Source organism: Puma concolor, chromosome B4 (genome assembly GCF_028749965.1).
Source record: "Puma concolor isolate L17-30 chromosome B4, mPumCon1.1.hap2, whole genome shotgun sequence".
NCBI classification, from domain to species: Eukaryota; Metazoa; Chordata; class Mammalia; order Carnivora; family Felidae; genus Puma; species Puma concolor.
In genome coordinates, this window is record NC_141673.1 from 83,653,988 (window position 1) to 83,679,227 (window position 25,240).

A 25,240-nucleotide genomic window follows, 5' to 3' on the forward strand; every position below is an offset into this window, starting at 1 on the left:
ATTTATTGAGAGCAGTTTAGTAGTTAGACATTTGGAAAACTGCCAAAAGCCAGCACCTAAAAGTGATGTTGAGGGAGAAATTTCAGGTTTTCAGTCTTCAAAAATAAAAACAAAAACACGCCACACTTTTCCTTAGGGAGTATAAATTATTACCACTAGCTAACCCAAGAAAGAGGGTAACTTGGCACCAGTTCTTTTGCCCATTCTATTGCCTAATGCTGTGAGAATGTGAAACTCTGCCATTAGTTATAAAGAAAGCCTAAGAAATTTGGCCACAAGGCGGGAATTGACGCAATTCAGATGTCTGCCACATTCAGACTCTGCCCTTAACAGATGTTTCTGCATTTATTTATAGAAAGGTTTACTTTAATAACAAGACCATCTTCCATCAACCATTTTCTTTTCACACTAAAGTACTTCATGAATAAAAACTATCACCAAAAAAGTTACAATCCTTAAATTCTTAGTTATGAAATAATATGAAATGTCAAATTAGAAATAGTGTAAGGAAAATGAACCCAAATACGATGCAAGCTATCAGAAAATATATAAATTTCAAACATAATTGAGGAAGGGATAAGTTACTTCAAAATTTCCCCTTCCATAGCTGGGTTCTCCCTGAAAGGCTATATAACCCTGAATGGAAACACTGTCTTTCAGTCTGTTTGCTACACTAACATTTCATACAACTTAATAGTTGTTATAAAATACCATCCATTTCTGGATTATTTTTTAATAGTGTTATAGCTGTAGTGCAAAGGTGCATTAGTGCATGCTTCTAAGTTTTAAAAGAAAAAGAGGGAAGCATTCATATGAAAATTCTTTCTAATGAAAATAAATAAGCCTTCAGCAAACTAGATATCAAAGAATTCCTGTCTCGTCATTTTATGTTAGATGGGTTAGAGCCTTCTGGCTTCAACTAGACCTAACTACCTCCTAAAGAAGCTAAAAGAAAAACACAAATTGGAGGCTCGTGTGTCTTGGTAAAAGAGTCTGTCCATGGAACATGTCATCCAAAAAGCAATGAAGGGTCAGCCCTGTTGGGAGAGAGTATTGGAAGATGAATTAAAAGACATGTGAGAAAGGCTAAATAGACTAAGCACTCTAATTCCCACCCTTGGGCCTAGAAGCTATCTAGAAGTCAGCCTGGTTGGCAAAGGGATCCTTATTTATCTAAATCAAAAATCTCATTTCTTACCCATCTTTTCTTCTTTAAAGCCTCATCTCTCTTTTTAGTTTTGTTTTCAAAAAAAACTTTTGAAAGTGGGAAGTTGGCAGTTAAGGAGTTTCTAAAATTGACATAATCATTATCCTCTTTTATCCATAAAATAAGGTTATCAAGACTAGAGCCAGACATTTAAAGGCCAAGAAGATTATGGTGCCTATTTCCTCATATGTAATTCAAAATGATACTTAGATATACGCTAACATTAAAATCTCTCCTTCTTAGATTTTTATAACTGCAAAATTCTGGATGAGTCAAGGTTCTTTAGATTAGGATGGGAAGTGTCCTAGTCCTGCCAGGGTCCCGGGAATGTGCTTGGGATGCCTATGGGAAATGCCAAACCTGACAAGAAGGGCCAGGTTCTGGTATACTTGTACTCACCTCTCTAGTCTCCTGCGTGGCCTCAACCCTCTCCCCATTGATTACTATAACCATCCTAACTACTCAACCCATTGCCCAAACCACTTTAAAAACAAACAAACAAAGAAATAAAAGAGCAAATCCTATCATTCTACTGTTTTTAAAACCTCCACAAAAAAGTCCAAATTTTTTTGTTTGGCCTGTCATTATGGTGACAATTTCTTCCTAACCATAAATATGGACATAAGATCTAGCAATCTGAAGACAGCAAGAAATTTGATATTTAAACAGATAATCTCAGAAAATTTACAATGTATTGGGGCTCCACCTGAGACTTCATATCCTTGCATGCCACTGTCTAAACTCATTTCTAGTCGTTCCCTTGAAGCTACCACATGACATGCCCCAGCCTTACCCCTGCTCAGCTCCTCAGGCTCCAGCTCTACTGCATGCTGGCATCTCATCCCTGGGCTCCACCAATCTTCTGTGCTGACCAAACTCCAACTTACCCTCCAAGAAACAACTCAATCATCTCACATTCTCTGGAAATCTTCCCTCATCCAAACTGATCATTCCAGGAATTCTGGCTGGCTAAGAGCACTCACTGGTACTGTTTCCTAAATCCCTACAACCCTATGAGGAAGGTAAGTTGTAAAAAGGGAATAATCAGAAAACTAAAGAATAGAAAGGTTGAATAAGTGGTCCAAGGTCAGATAGCTAATAAATAAGAGAGCTGGAAATTGAACTCAGGCAGATTGACTTCAGAGCCCATGTTCTTCAACAACTGACCTCATCATCTGTAGTATGTACCTCTGTTATAGTATTTGGCATAATTATAATGAAATGTTTGCCTTTCCTTGAGCACAGAGACATTTTGCATTGCTATCTGTATTCATATTGCCTAGCACATAAGAGGTGCTCAGTAAATGTCTGTTGAGGGCTTGATGAATTCAGAGTTTTACAGAATGGCAACAGGTTATTCAGTGGTGCTGAGCTTATCACCAATGAAAGTCCTGCCTTGCTAAATGATTTCTTTTACCTAGAATTCTCCTATGCCTACATGTTCGAAAATAGGTATCTGTTATATAAGTAATTGAAATGAACCAATAACCAATGTATACCAACACATGCAATTTGGAGCAAAAGATGTAAAAACTGAAAACCTCTACACCCCAATTTATATTATTTTTGATAAAATTAAAATTAAGGCTATTTGAACATTCACTGGACACTTGCACATATTAGATTAGACATTCTCCTGGTTTGGTAGCCAGCGCCTAAGATAGCCCCTAAAGATCCTTGCTTCCTGGTCTTCATATCCTTGCATATTCTCCTCCAACTATGAGGAGAGTTAATTTGTATAGCCAGAAGGGTATCATGGAAATGATGTGTGACTTCCAGGCTAGGTCACAAAAGATGATGCAGCTTCTATCCTGCCCTTTGATCATTTGCTCATGTTATGCAGATGGTCAAGTAGCCCTATGGAAAGGTCCACATGGTAAGAAACAGGTCTCCGGGCAACAACCAGCTCAAATTTGCCAGGCATGTGAGCAAACCACCTTGGAAATAGATCTTTCAGCCCCAGTAAAGCCTTCACACAGACTACTTATAACATGAGATGACGTCTAGACTGCAATCTCATGTAAGATTCTGAGCCAGAGCCACCCACCTAGGACATTCCTGGATTCCTGATCCAAAGAATCTAGTGAGATAAAAAACAAACATTTATTGTTTTACATCCCTATGTTCAAGGCAACTTGTTATGCAGCAATAGATAACTAATATATATCTACTGTCACTTACACAGCCTTTATTCAGTTTATAAGAATGCAAATGGAAATTACTGATAACAAATGAACACAATATCAGGTTATCACAATTCCTATACACTGAACAAAACCAAAATAGAATGATTAAGAACAACTCAAGTGCAAAATAAATTCCAGTTTTCTAAGAGATGTTGCCTTTTTCCTTTCCTTCCTTTTTTTTTTTTTTTTAATAGGTGAAATGAAGCATGCAGGCCTTTCATTTGCTTGTAGGTTATCCCTTAATGACTACTGGTTAATTGCTGGGTATATTCCCTTCTTCTAAACTAGGCCCACCAAATGAATAATCAGTGGACAACAGTCAGAAAAGAGGTTACTGCTCTGGTTGTTCAAGCCTTATAGGTCATATAGGAAAAATTCTAAAGGTTTTAGAGGAAGCTACTCTCTACTCTGTGACTTCAAGACACTAAAAAGTTAAAAAAGGACATTTTTTTATTGGAAAGGGAAAAATCCATCTAAATATTCAACTATATTCAACTATAAATATTCAATTATAAATAGACTGCAACAGCACATTTTTATAAGTGATATCTCTTTGTATACACAAAATAAATTAAAACTATAAATATTATGCAAATTTGAAATTCTCCTGAATTTTTAGTTTTTCTAATAAAAGAGGGTAGGAACATACAATTTTTTTTCTTCTTTGACACCAAAACTCCTAGACATCCTGCATCTGTGAACATAATTCAGTTCTACTACAAGAAATACAGTTATTTTTTTTTTATTTTTTTTTTTAAATTTTTTTTTTTTTTTTTCAACGTTTATTTATTTTTGGGACAGAGAGAGACAGAGCATGAACGGGGGAGGGGCAGAGAGAGAGGGAGACACAGAATCGGAAACAGGCTCCAGGCTCTGAGCCATCAGCCCAGAGCCCGACGCGGGGCTCGAACTCACGGACCGCGAGATCGTGACCTGGCTGAAGTCGGACGCTTAACCGACTGCGCCACCCAGGCGCCCCAAGAAATACAGTTATTAAGAAAAGTATCTTAGGTTTCTAACATTTAATATAAAATGTTAAAATAAAATTATTACAGAAACAATAAAGGTGAAGTAAATCCATTAGGATGCTATAAGCTATATTAGTTTGCAAAGCAGAGAATTATTTATATAATCAACATCTACCAAGCTCTTAATATATTTAAAGTATAGTAGGGATTATAAATGTGAATAAGATAAGGGTTTTTTCCCACTAATTGTGCAATATTTGTGAGATATAACTAATATACAGTAATAATAATACCAAATAGATGTTTTGGAAGCACCAAAAAAACGTAAAAAAAGCTACAGCAGAGTTCATATCCTGGATATTTAGGAAGCCTTTGTAAAATGTCATTATACTTGCATATGACTAAAAATTTTTTGAGCTTTTTCATGTTAATATGTTATAATTCCCATTATACAGATGGCAAAGCGGAGGCTCAGAAAGATTAAGTGACTTGATCTGAACCAAGTTTCTGCCTTTTAAAGAAGGAATAGTAGACACTCAGAAAATAAGTGCCAGGCAACACTCAATGCATAATTCAGAAGCTGTTCACTACACTGGGAAGGTAAATCCTACAGTCCCCATTTTACAGATGAGGACACTAAGACCTTAGAAGATCTGGTACCTTTCCAGATTCACATGGCTAGTAAATGGCAGAGCCCTGATTTGAACTTAGGTGTACCTGATTTGAAAGATCCTTCTTTTTTCTCCCAGACTCCCATCCCAGGTTAGTTCTCCTAACCCGTACTGCTCCCAGTAAGTGTTCACATTCTTTACTGCACCTTCCCTTTCTGGCCTAATAAACTGATCCATAAACCACAGGAATTGAAATCCATCCTTGTTAGTCTTATGATTTGTTATTAAATGTCACACAGGAAATCAGAAGAGTTACAAAGGAGGAGAAGGAGAAGACAAAAGACATGATCAATTAGTTTTTAAACAGCCAAGCAATCACTTTTGCTTAGAGAAGTTTGAAAAATGCATTTCATAAACTTTGCTAGAGAAGCTATCCAATGATTGCTTGGATAGGGTCTCCCTCTCCTAGCTAACACTTAACCTACACACCCGAGTTGTTTTCAGATCAACTGCAGAGTTTAACAAGCATTCATCAAATTATCTAGTTGTCCTAACTGAAGCTCTATTATTCCAGTCTGAGTTGGCCAAAAAAGCCACTGTTAAATGCATATAAAGAACAAACATAACCATGCTAACAGAAGCTATGTTTCCCTGTAGAACACACATCAGACAAATGTGATACTGGGACGTCTTAAAGAGTTACATTAAGCAAGCACTGAGAAAGAAACAGCATGATCTTGGTGTGGTTCCGTGATCAGGACAGCACATGTGGCCTGGTGTTTGAGAAAACATCAAACTGATGGAAATGTTACGAGGGAAAAAGACCTGAAGAACAGAAAAGGAAGTGGGCTTTTTCTGCAAAGCTGTCTTTACTGTTGCTCAGAAAGTACAAGGCTCTTTTGGAGGCACAGTGAATTTGCAGAAGAATTTAGGTGGGACAGATAATACCTGTCAAAGAGCTGCTTTGTAAAGAACAGGAAAAATTCAAAGAACTTAACTAGTTTTTTATTTAAATGAATTACAAAAGGTAATGAGCTGGTGAAGTTGACAGCTCCTTCAGCAGATAGCTTCTCTAAACATACCAAAAGGATTCTTTGGAGGTTTCCACCCTGTTTTGTGTTATTTGTTAGACCTATTCCCCTACCGTACAATGGAATCCTGTCTCACTTCTTCTTTATAGGCCCAGCACCTAGCACAGAATCTGGCACACTCAATCAATGAGGATGAGAGGAAGGCCAGGAAGAGGATCTTGATAAAGCAGGAATTTGACATGCTATTTCCTGAGGTGGCATGCAGGCAGCTAGCTGATAGAAATTTTTCTTTTCTTTCTCTCCCAACAAGGATGGATTGGTTGGGAGGTAGGAGGGCTATTTAAAAACAATTTTTTTTAATGTTTATTCATTTTTGAGAGAGAAAGAGAGACAGAGCACGAACAGGGGAAGGGCAGAGAGAGAGGGAGACACAGAAACTGAAGCAGGCTCCAGGCTTTGAGCCATAGGCACAGAGCCTGACGCAGGGCTCAAACCCATGAACTGCAAGATCATGACCTGAGCTGGAGTCAGATGCTCAACCGACTGAGCCACCCAAGCGCCCCGGAGGGCTATTTTTTAAAATCAAAGAAAAATAATTTAATTAAAAAGCAAACTTGTGGTTTTGTTTTTGTATTAACACAAATGAAATCCCAAATATTGATTTCAGCCACCAGTCCCCAATTACCCTGGAAATTTTTTAAAATACCACAGATTGCTCTGGTTAACTTCTTCTCAGCTTATCAGATTTGATTATCCAGCTTTATTTCTGTAAATTTAGCATATGTTCAATACTGCTACCAGGCAACAAGAAAAATCCCTAGATTACTTATAAAGACCTGACAATTCTGACTGAAAGGTTGTCCACAGATGTTCTAAACTTTCTCTCATTTTTCTTCTAACAGTCTTAGAACTAATTTTTTTTAAAATTTTTTTTCAACGTTTTTTATTTATTTTTGGGACAGAGAGAGACAGAGCATGAACGGGGGAGGGGCAGAGAGAGAGGGAGACACAGAATCGGAAACAGGCTCCAGGCTCTGAGCCATCAGCCCAGAGCCTGACGCGGGGCTCGAACTCAGGGACCGCGAGATCGTGACCTGGCTGAAGTCGGACGCCTAACCGACTGCGCCACCCAGGCGCCCCAGAACTAATTTTTAAAACCCTACCATAAAGAAGGGTATGTTCAAATGTGATGGATTCATTTTTAAAATAACACTAATTGATTTTAAGTGACAATGATTTCTATTCTCTCCTTTTAAAATAGGAGTTGATAGAAAATTTTTAGCATGTTTTTTAAAAACGCAAAACACAGAGATCAAAGAATATCCTCCTATTAAATTTGACAATCACTATAGCATTTGGCATGCTCAGATGTTTCAAACAATTATCTAATTTCCTAAATTGAACAGTTTCATCATATATGCTAATCTTGAATAAATGTCCTCATTTCGGTTCAAAGAAGAGCATTAAGCAATAAAGCTATCTTAAGTTGAAGAAAAGAGTATCTTTATGTTTAAACACTATTTAAGCCAGGAACTTGTGATTATTATTACACTTTACCTATTTCTGAGATCTTATCATTTCCTGCCTTAGTGCCTTAGGGAAGGGAAGTCCTTGGATCATTTCTAGAATTATAGTCTCTACAGTTTTGGTGTCTTCTTTTCCCTTACTGAGACCATTATGATATTGACTATAATGCTGTGTCAATAATGTTCACTTTGGCTCCAGGGAATCAAAAGGAAGTTAAGTTAGTTCACATGCTGTACTGTGGATTTGGGTCAGTGTGCCATGTTCCAGTTCATACCATTCACTGTCTAATAATGACTCTAAAAATCAAGAGACCTCTCCTGACCCCAGGTACAGGAAAAATGGCAAAAACATACAAGAGCCAATGTGTAAGAATAAATAAGAGAGAAAACAGGATAAGGAAGGGAAAATGATTAAAGGAAACAGAAGTGGCAGAAGAAGCGGGGGGGGGTGGGGGGGGAAGGAGTAAGTAAATATGAACCTGGCCAGAGTTATGAAAAGCCAATGACTGGGAAATGATAGGTCAGATACAAGAGAAACACACAGAGGAAGCCAACAGAAGTCTAATCCCTGCACAATTCAGAGAGAAACTGGGCAAGGAGGAGCAGCCATTAGATGCCTTAATAGAAAAGACAAACAGCCCTGGCATGATGTGGATGCTGGTGACAGCCTACCAGTCCCCAAAAGGCACACAGAACCCACAGTCTTGATGGTCCAGTCAACCCAAGAAATGTGAGATGATTCATATTGTATGAAATTGAGGCTTCAAAGAGAAAACTGGCTTTATCCTCCACAGTTCTGGAGGTAGTACATATGAGAGCAAACACCCTAATCCCAGTTCTGATGTGAAGTGCATTTGGGACACTCACAACCTCCCTGAGCCTCAATTTCTCATCTGCAGAGCAAAGCTCTTAGAAATCAGTGTACCTGTTATGTCTTTTAGTAACTGCATCATAATCAACATCTCTATGCCCCTGGAAGATGAAGGATCTTGGAAGAAGACGAACTGATGAATGCAAATCATCAAGGCCACTATCACCTTCTGGATGGGGCAGAACCCAACTTGGGATGTTGGGGATACCAGACTGGACATAACTATTTCACCTCTTTAAGACTGACGGCAGGCTCTGCTACGAGGTCACTGAGACCAAGAGAGTTGCTTGCTACAAGCCAGAGTCCGGAAAAATTTTTCTGTAAACACTTCATTTTAATCACTTTCTATGTGCTAAGCCACTGTTTTATGTACTGTATACATTAATTCATTTACTTTTCATAACAATCCCATAAAATAAGGATTTTCCTCATTTCCTGATAAGGCAAATAACTCATAATCCAGTTCACCCTGCTAGCAAATGGCAGATTCTGTGTATATATGAATAGTCTGTGCTCCTAACCACTCCACAACACTGCCTCTAGCCAGGACCCTGCAGCTTGCTCTCTTGACAGGAAGGCCTTCTTTCCAAAGAGTGATTTTAATCACCTCTCCTTGAATTTCACATCTGTAAGATGGACATAAGACCACTTCCTTCCCAAAGGAATAGAATATTTTTATGTGACAATGCCTAAGAAACATATGAAAAGATGCTGTACATCATACATCATCAGGGAAATGCAAATAAAAACAATGAGATACTACTACACACCTGTTAGAATGGCCAAAATCTGGAACACTGACAACATAAAATGCAACAGGAATTCTCATTCACTGCAGGTGGGAAAGCAAAATGATAGCTACTCTGAAAGACAATTTGGTGGTTTCTAACAAAACTAAACATACTCCCTGCTGGCAGGATCTACCTATCATGCACCTTTGTATTTACTCAAAGGAGCTGAAAATTTATGTCCACACAGAAACCTGCATAGCAACTTAATTTATAACTCCCAAAACTTGGAAGCAAATAGATGTTCTTCAGTAAGTAAATGAATAAATAAGCTGTGGTATATCCAGACAATGGAATATTATTCAGAGCTAAAAATGAGCTATCAACCATGAAACGACATGGAGGAAAGGTAAATGCGTATGAGCAAGTGGAAGAGAAGCCAATCTGAAGAGGCTACAAACTGTATGATTCCAACTATTTGACATTCACTCAAAAAAAGGCAAAAGTATGGAGACAGTAAGAAGATTAGTGGTTGCCATGGGTTGGGGGAGAGAGAGGAACGAAAAGGCAGAGCATAGAGAATTTTTAGGGCAGGGCAACCACTCTATAATCTAATGGTAGATGCATATCCTGGTGCATTTATCCCAACACACAGAGGATACAACACCAAAAATGAACTGTAGTGTGAACTACAGACTTTGGGTGATAGTGATATGTGGATGCAGGTTCATTAACTGTAATAAATGTATCACCCTGGTGGGGCATGTTGATAATGGGGAAGGCTATGCATGTGTGGGGTATATGGGAAATCTTGGTAAGTTCCTCAATTTTGCTGCAAACCTAAGACTGCTCTAAAAAAATTAAAGTCTTAAAAAAATGCCTAACAACAGCTGGCACATTGTAGATCCTCAACAATTGCTAACTTATACCTCTACCTCCAGTGATCATTATACCATGTTTATGTCCAACTAAGGCCCTGGTCAGACAAACTGGCTCCCTGCATAGCCAAAGACAGAGCAATGCTAGGACTGAGTTTGCTTTTCCTCCAAAAGACACCAAACCAAATTACCCAGATGCACCTCCCTTCCATGGATACTACCTGAATCTAAAGATGCTTTCAGGAGCTATGGATAGCACAGGGCTTGTCTGAAGCCAGTAATGAAAGGTCCCATTTCTGAGCTATTACTTGGTATATTACAACATGCCACATAAGGCCTACAGTTCTAGCATTTGACAGAAAAAACAATACAATTGTAGACATTTTTTAGAACTCATTTCTGCATGGTGCAGCAGAAGTATATTACCCTGAGACTTAACAGAGCACAGTTCACTTCCCACATCCACTAGCTAATGGATCAGGGAAATCAAAACTGCCCCATGCTCAAAACTCACATGATTTTCATCTAAAAAATGAAAGGCTCAAGACCAGGTTTATATCATTACTCTGGATGTTTTCCTCTGGACACATTCCAGTTTGTTAAAGTCCATAAAATCTGGCACCCCAAACTAAAAATGTCTTTCTAAAGATGGTCTGATCAGCATAAAAGATTTATTATCTGTGTTGATCCTGCCTTGGCTTTTTTATTAAGTTATTTTCATTTAATGCTCAATATATAAAGAATTCTAAGGGAATAAACGTGTGTGCCACAACCAGTTTTAAGAAAAAAAACCCAAATTACTAACACCTCTGAAGCCCCTTTTGACTCTTCCTAACCCACTCCCTAATCCTCCACTTAGAGGTGAAACTCTCTTAAATGCTGTGTGTACTCATCTTTAGAAAAATAATTCAATTACATGTTTGTATCCCCAAATGATTACTAGCTTGCCCAAATTTCTGAACTTCATATAAATGGTATCATACCACATATAATCTTTTGCACCTTGCTTTTTTTTTTTTACTCAGTGTGATGTTGCTGCTTGGATCAGTGCTCTATGCATTTCCAAAGCTGCAGAAAAGGTTTGTGTGCACAGGTGTGGGCTGAGGCCGGCTGTTTCCTGGCAGCATCCACTCTGATGGGGTGGTACCCAGGTTGCGCTTACTGGTCATTCATCATGTTATCACCTTAGTCCTACAGTAATCCACTATGTGTATAAAACACACCACAGATATGTTTTCTACAACTGATGGTTTTCTTCCAGGTTTTTTGGAATGGGCCACATGAAGCACTACGAACATCGGTGGATAAATGCTGGGCTGCAGGGTATGAATATTTTCAACTTTATTAAAATCAGTTTTCTTCAGAACTGTGGTCATGACCTATTGTGTGCGGTTCATAGTATTTCCTGGGTTGGATCCAACTTTTGTTTTTAAATGAAAAAGAACAAATTAGAAAGGAAAAATAATAGAGAATATTACTCTTAGGAGGATACAATCAGTTTCTTAAAACTCTGACTTAAATTATACACGTGTTACATGCACACACACATCAGTAAATGAATTTCTTACTGTAGGTCACAGTCAGAAAGCTCAGAACTGTTCTCCAGTTGATTAATTCTTTCTTTGGCTATGTCTAATTTACCACTAAGCCTGTTTGCTGATTTTAAAATTCCAAGTAAATATTTAAATTTTCAAAGCTCTATCTAGTATTTTCAGACCTCCTTTGTCATTTTTATATTCATTTGCTATTTACTAACATTTTTAACATTCCCATTTCTTTAACACAAAGCTACTTTACATTCTCTGTCTGATAACTGTATCTTAGATCACTACATGTCTAATTCTATCATCTACTACTCTGGCTGGTTCTATTCATGATGCTTTGTTCACTTGTCTGTTTTATAATTTTGATTATGAGTTGAAATTTCTTGAAATTATATTTTTTGAACTCTTTGAGACCTACACTGAAGAAAGATTCCTCCAGAAGGAATCTGCACTTGCTTCTGCTTTCTAAAAACACTTAACAACTATTTGTCTTTTTTGAACTACCTAAGTAGGTCTAAATTAGGACTAAAAACCTGCATGAATGCTATTTGCTATGAAATATTAGGCAGTTTTCCTTAGAGTTGCTAGGGACTGGGAGAAGATCAGGGGGAAAAGTTAGCTCTGGTTTAACACCACACAATGAAAGTAGTCTTTACAGGGTTCCAGACTGATGTGGAGACATCTAGTAAAGTTTTTCTCCCTCACATAGGCTCTGGGCTTTGTCTCCTATGTCCAAGTAAATCACAGCTCACATCTGCTGGATTCAACAAGTGTTCACATATTGGCCGTTTCACGTACCTCATGGAGTTGCTTTTACTTTCGGCCCAAAGTTTCCCTCTCACCGTTTAAAGACACAATTATGTAACTTATCTAGCACTTTTAGTTTGTGGTAGAAAAGAAGTTGAGCATACTTAGTCTCACATACCAAGAAATGAAAGGTAGCATTAATTTTTTTAAAGGCCATTACTTCCTGTTATTTTTCATAGGAGGTATGTTGAGATGTTTCCTCATTCCTGTACTTATGTAACTGTTATTTTTTAATCTAAATGCAGAAATTCATAATCCATTAAATTTAGTCCTTTTATGGTTCAGCCATTGTTTTAAACAAGACATTAAAATCATTCTGAATTCACAATCTGTCATTTTTAGATTTTTATCTACATCTCCAAATTTTTTTCATTTACGAACCTGATTAACATGACTTCATTATATTTATTCCAAGTTGAAAAGATGTGGAACATGGTATCACTCATATATCATCATATATATATAATTATAAAACATAATTTCTGAAAAAAAATTGATACATCAGGAAAGTAGCACCCAGTATGTTAAATTTCATGCAATAAAAGATATTTGCTTGGATATGTGCTTATATAAAATTAAGGTTTTATTACCTTTACCTAAGTGTCACTGAAGGATGATTATGGATACTATTGGTATACATCCTTGAAATGGGGATTGCTATGCCTCCCTCACACACCACAAATTAAATCTGATACAGATATAAGAGTAGGTTAAAATTAACAAGAAGGATGGCTTTGAAAACTGATATAGATATAATCAATCATGGTTTAAATGTTGCTGACAAGTAAAACCATGACAGCAATAGCAAAGATCCTTCAGGGAGGGCTGAGAGAGTAACAGTGAGGTGAAGACTGGTTTATCCTTTGCTTCAGTGATTAATTTTCCAAGAAGCAACAAGGTCATTCAGCATACCTGGCTCATTCCAAGTCTATGAGAAAGGGACTAACAGCTAAAGAACATATTAACATTATATAAGGTAACCATTTAATTTATCATCCTGGACTAAAGGTCCTTTAATTATTCCAGAACAAGAGTGAACCAGGACTGATCCAGTAAGTCAGGATATGTTGTCACCCTAGCAATATACCTCCTCCTTTTTAAATAAAGCAACTGCCTCAGTATCTCCTTAAACTGCTCATAAAAGTACACATCCATTGTCAATTTTCTACTGAACAAAATCTAAATTTATGGGATAATATGCTAATAATGTCTTTTAATACATCCCTCACAAATATTATGTTTAATATATTTGTTAAAACAGGCAGTTTGATATCCTTAATTCTTAAAATGAAGGTTTTAAAGGAATTTAAATTATCTAAAAAATTCACTGAATTGAAATATCTCGTTCCATGAATTTTTAAAAATTAGCTTAGATTTAAATTATTCTTGAAATGAGACTATTTCGACAATCTGACATCTACGTCCCCTGTAATTCAAAAATTAAAATTAGTGCATTTATAACGACTCCTTGCCCAGATGAGGCCTGCTCAGTAGCTGGCTGAGGCTAATCAGGTAACCAAGACATCCTTTCCCACAGGCCTAAGAACTTAGTACTACCCCTACCCTACTCTCACCAGCTAACAAAGACACTGATACAATTTAAAGCACAAATACACCTTCCATTTTGTTTGGCTAACATGGTGTTTTGATGTTTTTAAAAAGGTGGAAATGACCCAAAATATCCAGATATATGGCTTCTCTGAAAAAAAGCCTGAATATAAGCCAAACATTTCCTAAGGGCAGTAATCAACTTGAGCAGAGCAGGTGACCACCCCTTTAGGTAAGGCATACTCTAACTTGCCACAGTCCTAACCACTCATCCTTTATACCAACCCCACCTCACCTCTTAATGCCATCTGCATGACTCTGTAATGAGTTTGTAAACCTTGCCAAAAAACATCTGAAAAAAAGAGACACCCCATATACATAGAAGGCTAACATATCCAAGACAAGGGCATCGCATATCCACAGCCTCAGGGGTTCCAGAACAAGAACCTCCAACACCACACACGTGAGTCTGCTGAATGATTCATCTGTCTCATCTCTCATTCTTCTGTTCACTTCCATGCCCTCCCTCATACCTGCTTTTTCTCCTTATGTTGGCCTCTTTCTTCTCAGACCAGCTCTTCCTACTGGCTGCTTAACTTTCTGTAGTTTAAAAAATCTCTCCAAACCTGTTTTCTCATTTTTTCAAAATTTTTTTAATGCTTATTTATTTGAGAGAGAGAGAGAGAGAAAGAGAGAGAGAGAGAGAGAGAGTGAGAGAGCGCAAGCACAAGCTGGGTGGAGGCAGAGAGAGAGGGAGACACAGAATCCAGAACAGGCTCCAGGTTCTGAGTTGTCAGTACAGAGCCCGACACAGGACTTGAACTCACAAACTGCAAGATCATGACCTGAACCAAACTTGGATGCTTAACTGACTGGGCCAGCCAGGACCCCTATTTTCTCATTTGTAAAATGAGCAAATTTACCTTGCAGAATTTTAAGATTAAACAAAAATGTGGGTAAAGGACCTAGCACAGCCTCTGCACCTACAATGTTCACTTAGTGCATGGTTGTTCTTACTATTTTTAGGGCAACGGCCCTCCCCACCCCAACCCCCCCCCCAAAAAAAAACCCAAGAGTGAGCCAGTGCAATAAAACAACTTCATGAAATTGAGTTTTTAAAAAGTTATAATGTGCTTGCTTTTAAAAAACAGGTAACAAAACTATACATAAAGAAGACATAATAAACTCAGCTACATCATATAATCACTTAATGGAGACAGGGCACCTGTGTAATAGGAGGGACGTTACTCAGAAGAATCCTGCAACATTTCCAGAATTCCTTCTTTCCAAATTTTCCTTGTTCTCCTCATTTGGAGAACAGCTTCATTTCTTCTAAGGTGCTTTTAATGAAAGCACAGGAATGATTATGAAAGGTCTTTCCCACCCCATACACAAAGCATAGTAGTTACTACACTTTTTTTAATTACTCTTTTTCTAAAGAGAACATTGCATATAATTGTATTATAAATGTTACAGCACAATGACCCACCTAACCAAAACAAATAACAAAATATTCACATTTGTGAGTTAAATACCTTGTTAGGACAAACCCATTGCAGACTTTTAAAGACACAGCATATTCGCTTAAATCAGTTTTTAACCATATGGGAAGAGTACTTAGAAAATTTGATGGAAACAAAGAAGCAGACCTAAGGATGAAATCCAGCTTCCTGTACCTAAATTTTTTAAACCACCACTCTAAATTTTGCCACTGCGAACCTCAGTTTAAGAGTTACCTTCTCCAACAGACCTATCCTGATTCCTCTCTCCTTCCTCCAACAATTAAAAGCCGGCCACAGTCTTTCTGTGTCCTGACTCTACCTGCGACACACTATCACAGAAATGAAAACACTCCATGTGTCATTGAGCCATCTACCCTACTATTCTTGTAAAAATTCCTCTAGGGTAGGAAGTGTCTCTGTGTCCCCATCACCCAACAAAGCACCTAAACTCTCCTCTATGGCAAAGCTTCAGCATGGAACGGTAGTTAAAATCAATAGTGGTGTAGCCATTTTTGGGTTAGAATCCTAGCTCTGCCTCACTCTTCCTACCCATGTAAGTTTGGGTAAATTATTCTGTGCCTGAGTTTTTGTGTAGGTAAAATGGGGGATAAAAATGTGTATAGACTCTATAAGACTCAATACTGCTGGTTATTTCTGCTGGTTATTGAGACTTTTCCCCTTTGCATTCAGGGAAGGTACTGCTCTCACCTTTTCTCTCTGGCTTCTCCTCTTGCCTAGGCCAGCTGTTGGAGCTTCTCACTATTTAACTCTTACTCTACACCTGCTTCTAGGACAAGCTTATCTATTAATTGGTCTTCAACTACTACCACTTGTGGGAAAGCAGAGTGTATAATTCAATAAGCTTTTATATTTGGGGGATACAGACCATATAGAGATTAAATTTAAATTTAGAAAAAAATATTTGCATGTCACATCCTCACATTTATTCCATACATAATATATTCCAACCTATCCCAAAAACCATCTACATTAAGTTTAGCTACCAAACTGCACCTATTGCATGCTTGAGTATGTAAATATTTGCATAGCATTCACCAGACTATAGCTTGTTTTAAGTGTATGTATGTATGGGTGGGTGTCAAAACCCTAGCCTTACCTCAGTAATGCAAATCTTTAAATTTTTAGTTCTCATTTCTTCCCAGAAAACTACACCTGAAATTCACTTAGTCTTTGGGCTGTATAAAGATGATACATATATACACACAAATAGTCACTAAACAGATACCATGCACACATGCCTATTCATGCTGCATTGATGTGGGCAAAAATAACATCACCACAAACTCACTCTCCACATTTTGTTAAGACTTCTATAAGCAAATTAATGTGCCTGCTAACTTCTTTATTAAACAGAATACACAAATAGTGTAACTTGCCTAGACATCTCAAAAGTCTAGATGTGTTTCAGTATCTGCAATTTACTTTTTGAGCCATTTTAGCATAGAGGCTGTGATTTGTGACACTTTTTAGGTTAGGCAATAACTTTGATAGTAGTAGTAATGCACTGTCCAGAGTGGAATCAGAAAGCCCATACTTTAGCAGTGGTTATAAGAGACAAATGCTTTGGGGACACTGCTCATTACCTACTGGATGGATTTTCTTCAGTGTATTCAGCAGCTTGCTAATTATAAGTAGCCTGATGAATATTAGAAATAGAATCATATTGATGAAATTAAAGGATTCAAGTATATATGGCTTGTTAAAATGTTTCAGAGATACTTCCACCCTGCAGTAAACAAAGAATCTGGTGAAGCCTGGAACCCCTCATGACAAGTAAAAGACCAAGTATCTCTCCTCTGCCACGCTGCTGTCTGCTTTAAGTAAATGTTCCTTGCAAGGTGTGTCAGAATGCCTAAAAACACAAAGATTTGAGCCTTCATCAAGCTTATACACCAGGCTGTATTAACAATTTTTTGCTATTTGCCAGTAAATGTTTATCTAAAAATTATCTGTATGTGTAGTTTAATCAAAATTTGCTTTCATTATAACCCAGTAGTAATGTTATAAGAGACCAAGAATTTCTCACTTGCTTCAAGCTTCTTTGCTAGATACCATTATCTACCTAATCCCCCAAATAAGACACCTAGGAAGGTGGGCAGGACCAAATTGACTGTGGAAGAATAGTGTAAATATCTGTTACATTAGACAACATAGTCTATATGACTTCACTTTGCATGGACAATGTGAATGATGCCCAGCATACCATTCTTACAGGTTTTCTGGAATAATCAAATGATTTAAAAGATGTGAAAATGATCAGAAAACTACAAGACACCATAATCATGTCCAATATTTTGAAGTTAAAGAATGCTGGTCTTGTCCTGCCTCCTGAATGTTTGTTTAATCTATGTGCCTGTTTTTAAGGCCCTCATTCTGTTGCTCCTGAACCCCTCCCCACCAAACACAGGTACGTACACAGGTTTCAGTCAAAGGTCTAAAACATTTTGGACCAGAAATAAGCAACATTTATTATTTAACAATTAATATCATTAACATAATCACATATAGTACACACATAATTAATATAGAATTAAATAATAATAAATTTAGAAACTAGGAAACATAGAGGTTTGTGACTGCCACTGTAAATGCTTTTATTAGACAGGTGAGGTTAGCCAGTCTGACTTCCAGACACATAAGGATATTATATTTAGGCCAGTCCCAGTCATTTAGGAGCTTAAAAATAACTTGATTTGACCTTAGAATTGAACAAAATGTTCCAGATCAGCTCGCTCTATCAGAAGCTCAGAAGCCTCTACATATTCAATGACAATCTATTGTTTTTTTTTTTTAATAGAATGTTAGAAGAGTTTCATCTTTATTTCTAAGATAGGTCTGAAACTTACTGTCATTACTATAATGCCATCAAATTACATTCACTCAGTGCTGATAAGCAAGTCCTTACTTTTGTTTGTGTTCTGTGCCTTTGTTGTTGGACTTGGGAAAAGCCTCCATCTCCCACACTCCCTCAGATGGAAGGCCGAGGACAGACTGAGGAGTTTATACCTGATCCTACTACTAACAACAGGAAGCCTAGGAGGTCTCATGACCTCGTCCCATATCCTAACACTATGTGACCTTCCACTGCTATTCTTCAGAGACTGCTCTTCTGAATATGGTACAACCTCCCAGTCTCTCCAGTGTCAACACCACCACGTCTCTATAGGAATTCTATAGGTTTAGTGTTTGATGTCAGTGGTCCTTAATTATAAAGATAGTATTTTTGCCAATACTATAGCTGCTTACAACCTAGATAATCTCAATTATGATTTTTAAAAGGCCAACTTTGTTGCTTTTGGCACAAAGAATTCTAAAGGAAGATTCTCAATTTTTTTTTTTTTACAAATATTTTAAGTTGTGCACTTAACTTCGTAAGTCCTATTGCTTTAAAATGACTCACAAAATTAATATACTTTGTTAGCTTGCTGAATATTTGAAGGATGAAAACAATTTTCCTGCTAACTATATGAAATTAAGAATAAAAACTCCAATGATTTAGGCATATTATTTCCAGAAAAAAAAATCAAAATGATTTGTTGAATGAAAAAGGTTTACCAAGAAGTTAGACTGTTCCTATAAAAAATAATAAATAAGATGATTATAGGCAAACTCCCATATAAGCCAGTTAGTTTCTCTCTGTGTAATGATTACAGATGTAACTCATAATCTCAGCCATTTCAAAATATCACACCCAACAGGTATAAACCCATGCAAGCACCTCGCTGATGCCATAACAACATGGCTGACGTGCATTGCTTGGTAGTCGGAATCACTCATGGAAGGCCATGGTATAATGACTCAATGGAAGGAACCCTGGACCAAACAGGGTCATAAAGTCACTGTTTCTAATTTCATCTTCAAGTCTCACCACTGAATGATCTTGGGCTATTCATTTAGGCTTTCTGAGCTGATTTCTCTAACTATAAGCTGTCTGATCTATTTCCAAAAACTGTTAAGTATCAGATTATACAATGGACACAAAAATAGTTGAAAAACTGAACAGTGTGCTGCAAAAATCTATGGCAAGGAGAACCAACACCAAAGGATTAGCTGCTGACTATGAAAACATCCTAAGATTCTAGACCAAAATCACAATTTCCTTGGTAATCTGTACAAAACCGGAAGAGTCTCTGTCAGATGGTGTCAGGACTAGGCAAATTACACTGGGCTTGTTCTGAACATAGCAAATGGAAGGGAGAACTAGAGACAGTGGCAGCCTGAGTTGGAGAGGAAGATCAGTAGAAGACTTGATCTTAAAACCTTACCACCTTGGAATAAAGTTCAAATTCCTCAGTGCAGTATGTAAGACCTCCAACACCTGGCCCCAGCCACAAAGTCCCATTGCCCTCTACTCCCAGCAGTACACTCCAGACTGAGTGACTCTAGACACGGTGCTACCTCCCAACCATACTCTGCACATCTATATTCTGGGCTAGTCTCCACCATGGTCCTCAGGCTGGAGTGGCCTCTTTCCAGTTCCCCAATCACCTTGCCCCACATTTACACCACTGTCCCCCAGTCATATTTCTTTTGGTCTTTTCAGTCCTTGATTACACTGTCATCGTCGTCTTCTTTTGAGAGAGAGAGAAAGGAAGGAAGGGAAGGAAGGAAAGGAAGGAAAGGAAGGAAAGGAAGGAAGGAAGGAAGGAAGGAAGGAAGGAAGGAAGGAAGGAAGGAAGGAATGGAGGGAGGGAATCCCAAGCAGGCTCCACACCCAGCCTGAAGCCCAATGCGGGGCCAATCCCAAGATCCTGAGATCATGAGCCAAGCAGAAATCAAGAGTCTGGTCACTTAACTGACTGAGCTACTCAGGCACCCTGATTACGTGGTCTTCTAAATACATTCCTCAGCTTCCCATAGTTCTAAGTAACAAGCCCATCCTCTTTTCTTTTGCTATTATCTTTAATCCTCTTTCTTTTGCTATTATATTTATTTCCATAATAGGACTTTTGAAAATTCAAGTTTTGCTTCACTAACTAGACGGTAAGCTTCTTGAAAGGCAGAGGCCATTTCTCATCCTTGTAATACCATCCACCACAAGTATAATTCCTTCAACATAATGTGTGCTTCATAAATGTTTGTGGAGTATTCACGAGGTGATCTAAATACACTGTAATAAAAGACACTGAGCAGTACTCTAAGCCCCAGTTAATTCTAAAGCAATCTCTAAATTTCTTCCTAATGTAAAATCTAAAGAAGTAAAAATCTTAATTCAGAACAGAAATAGAAAAACTGTTTCTCATAACCAATCATGCTATCAACAGAAACTTAAACTAATTTTAGGACAATGTGCTATCCTTCCCCAACCCCTGGGTTGCAAGAGGAGCCGGGGAGTGGGGGTCCCTACCTCAGTTCCTGCCATTCCCCGACTCCATTGTACACATCTAACTTTAAGAAATATCAAAACTACTGTACTTTTCCAACAGACCATGTTCTCCCTTATTTACTGTTCCCAGGGGGGTGTCTATCATTTCCTCAGTATGGAGTGTCCTCCTAGAAAATGCCTTTCTTCCTCAAGTCTTCACTCAAGAGTGAATTTTCCTCTTAAACCTTCCCTGATTTCTTTAGGCAGACTCAGAAACACCTTTCCAGAAACACTCACTTCCAATCCCACCTTAAGAACCCACATCTCCATTTTATCTGTTATCACATTCCAAAAATTATTTCTTTAAATACCTGGCCCAGATACAAACTACCTGGAAGATAAGACTGGTTCTCTTTGTTTTTGCATATCCAGCTGGTAGGCACTCAATAGATACTGTGTGAATGGATTAAAACTGAGCAAAGGAACCAACATCATTTATCTACAAATAGCTAACCTTCCAGGTATTGGGCTCAGAAACTAGTGCTCACCTATCCCTATATTTGGAGGCGTCCGAAAAAACTCAGAGTGCATTCCCAGAAGTTTTCACTGTACCTGAGTATTACTCTCATAGAAACAATGCTATCTATGAATACAGTTCCAGGCTGACACATCAAGCCCTATTTTATTTGAAGGATCTAAAATAGTTAAAACTAGTTCATTTTAGGACTCTCAGAACTAGAAAACATGTTAGTAAAAGATACCTACCTGCCTGTTCTGTGGACCTTTGTGGGCTAGACTAAAATCTTAGCCTTCCCTTTTAGTGCAAATATGCTTGGAAAAAGACAATCTAAGTTCCAAATCACTGTGGACTTCTATAATACACATTTTAAATCAGAGGTTCCCTTTAAACAGTGTTCTCTTTGTAGATTAGACATCGTACTTCTCATGTGTCAGTGGCTTTCTTTCTTCCTCCTTCCTTTTTCTTTCTGTTTTTTCCTCCTCCACTTTTATAATAAAGATTCACCTTAATGGTAGCCCAGATAAATCATAATCTTCTGGAGGAAAAACTTACACACTATATTCACATTTATGCTCCAACCTCAGCTGGGCCCTCAACACTGCTGCATTCTTCCTGCATTCCCCCTTGGGTCCCCTAGCTCCCTGAGTACTTAAGGGCTGCCTGCCCCAAAGCTTCTTTGCTTTGCACAAACTAACACGTCAAAGCCATGTGCTTTTGCTTACAAAGAACCCTCAGCCCTCACTTCATAGAGAAAATGGGAACTGGACATGAGTTCCCTCCTTGCACATCCACCCTCTCTAACTCCAGTTTTTAAATGAAGGACCTCACCACCTAGCAGACTCACAGACTCATGATCTCCAGCTAACCCTTATGCCTAGTTTATAAGGAAGATATCATCATACCTAATTGACCAATGGATGAGAAAACTGAGGAACAAAGAATTAAAGAGTGTGTCCACAGTCTGATGACTACTAAATGACAAAACAGAATCTGGTTGTCTTGATACTGAGTTCATATTGCACTGCACATCTGTTTCTAAATAGCCACAATTTATTTTCTCAATTCTCCTTCATACGTTCCATGGTCTAGCTGAATTGGGTAACTGAATCTACGCAGGCACAAATACACTTGACTATGCATCTCTGAAAAAACAAATGTAATCTTTTTCTGATTATAAATACATGCTCATTATAGCAAATTTTGGAAAACACAAAAGAGCATGATTAAAAGTCATCCATAATAAGTAATAAACATAAACAACCTAAAAAACTATACACAATATGGGTGAATCACATATGCTGAGTGTGAGAAATTAAGACACAAAAGAGTACATGTTGTATTATTACATTTCTGGAAGGAACAAAAACAGTCAAAACTCTGGAATGTCACTGAAAGTTAAGAGCACAGGGGGGCTTGTGGGAATGCTGATAATGTTCTATTTCTTAATCTAGGCATTTGTTGCATGGATAGGTTCAGTGTGTAAAAAACTCACTGAAGTGTATATTTATGATATGTATTGTATATGTGTAATACACACACATAGATACACACACACATATAATATACTTGAAGTCAGATGCAGTGTATATGTTTTGGTTTATTTTCTTCCTGGTGCTTTTCTTCCTCCTAGATGCCTGGTTTTAAAAAAAAAAAGTTGTCTATATATGTTTATATTCTGATATTTCCCCCTACAATAAAGCATATGCTTTACCCAAATTACTAGAAATTCTTTATAAATATTTTTAATGGCTATCTAACAGTATATCTGGAAGCTGTGCCACCATTTACTTAACCAGTGCCCTGTAATCAAACATTTAGATGTTTCCAATTATTATTATAAAATTGCCATAGCAAATACGTTTACCTTTAAGTCATTTAGCCACTCTCTCCTCATACTCTGCTTAATATATTTATAATATATATAACATACTCTGCCATATGTAATTATTTATATATTTACTGCATCCTCATTGCTCAATAAGCTTCCACAGACTACATCACCTCTCCTCATATCATCTACAAAATCCTACTGTTGACCATGGTAGTTGCTACTTGTTGAAGTGTTTTCAAAAGCCAAGTAAAATATCCATTCCTACCAACCCAAATTTCAGTATCACCTCAGTCATCCATGTAACATGAATGTTTTAGTCGTCTATATTTTAAACTCTTTGTTTAGTCTACACAACTATATACTTAGAGGAAGTTTAGTACGGTTTCCCTTGAGGGTATAAATACTAGCTAGCAAATGAATTCATTCAACAACTAACAGTTCCATGCTCTACGAATCCAAGGAGAATCAGACAAGTTCCTGCCATTAAAGAGATTGTAGTTGATGGATAATTAAATATGGATCTCACTTTCAAGGAGATCCACAATCTAGCAGGTGACACGAAACACATCCTGACCTCCTTACTCCTGAGCTTTCGTATCACAATTGCCAAGATGGGGACATATACTGGCTCCACAGCCAAACTCTGAAAACTCTGCCTTGGGTGGGCACCTTCCTGTTCATTAGTTGTGGATGAATGTGTTTGCTATATTTAAAATATGCTTTAAAGTATTTTAAAAAAACATTATTAACCCTATCATTATCTCACGATGAAAAGCTACAGTACATGTCTAATGTACTAATAAAAAAGAACAAAATTATGGCAGAAACAAAAGGATAACTAATAAAAATAGCTGAGAGTGGTAAAAAATATTTTTCTTTTTTTTCCTTTTGTATATGGAACCCTGAAGGATAAAGGATGAATGGGGCTGAGGGTGAAACAGGCTAACCTATACCTATTAACCTAGCAGTAATAATCAGCCAGAACAGAGAAGATAGATCTTCAGAAGTTTTTCCATTTTGAATATACAACAGGATGATCAGTGTTAAAAATGGAAACTTGGCCCAAAGTTAGTTCAGGAGGCCAGGAAATTGTTCTAGAACAGAAAGGCTGAGTACAGCCAAAACTGAACCCACTGAGGCTCCTATAATTCAAGAGGTAAGGAGTGAAGTTGGACTCCAAGGGCTACTAAGGGGCTCCCCCGGGCTCCAAAGAGACCATAAAGGACCCATCTGCCTCAAGAGATTTTTAATGTAGACAAAGCTGCTCCACTTCAGAAAAAGATGCCCCACTGAACATCCAGCAGCAAGGGCATAACTGGTTACAAAGCTTCAAAGAACCAACTTATACTCCTTGAACTGCACTGGGGGACTGCAAGCTTAGTCTTCTTAGTCACTTTGAACCTATGAACAAATGAGCTTAAGAAGAGCCTCTTAGAAGCTCATCTGTTTGAAATAGAGAGCTTCTGAAATTACAGCACAAAGAAAGAAGAGAAATATGCATGCATATGATATATAAGGAAGGCAAGATGGACTTCTAAGTGAGCGAGCACTTCCTTCAGGAAGAGAGGATAGCCAAGCTTGGTTTTAAAGCTATAAAGTATGGGGCGCCTGGGTGGCGCAGTCGGTTAAGCGTCCGACTTCAGCCAGGTCACGATCTCGCGGTCCGTGAGTTCGAGCCCCGCGTCAGGCTCTGGGCTGATGGCTCAGAGCCTGGAGCCTGTTTCCGATTCTGTGTCTCCCTCTCTCTCTGCTCCTCCCCCGTTCATGCTCTGTCTCTCTCTGTCCCAAAAATAAATAAACGTTGAAAAAAAAAATTAAAAAAAAAAATAAATAAAGCTATAAAGTATGGGTAAGAAAGAGACTGAACTAGTTTTTCATGTGGCCAAATAGCATATTTAGATGTTGCAGCATCAATGCATAAAACAGCTTATTAGTTTGGTCCTACTAGAGGCCAGCACAGAAAGACAGGTGAGGGAGGAGAGCTGGTGGGCAGCCAAGCAGGGAGGCAGGACAGCCTCCTGAACAGCCCAAGACAGGGAACTAGCGCCAGATTTCAGAGATCCTGTATGCAACCCTGCAGGCATTGACAGAGCTGTTTTTAGCAAGTCAGTGACACAGTGAGATTTCTGTATCCAAGCAGTCATCTGCTGATATGT

General features: G+C 37.9%; 1 protein-coding gene across 1 annotated transcript in view; it reads right to left on the reverse strand.

Moving 5' to 3' along the window:
• Positions 1-25,240, reverse strand: part of RASSF8 (Ras association domain family member 8) — a 119,364-nt gene that overhangs the window by 81,811 nt on the left and 12,313 nt on the right. The window lies entirely within an intron of this gene.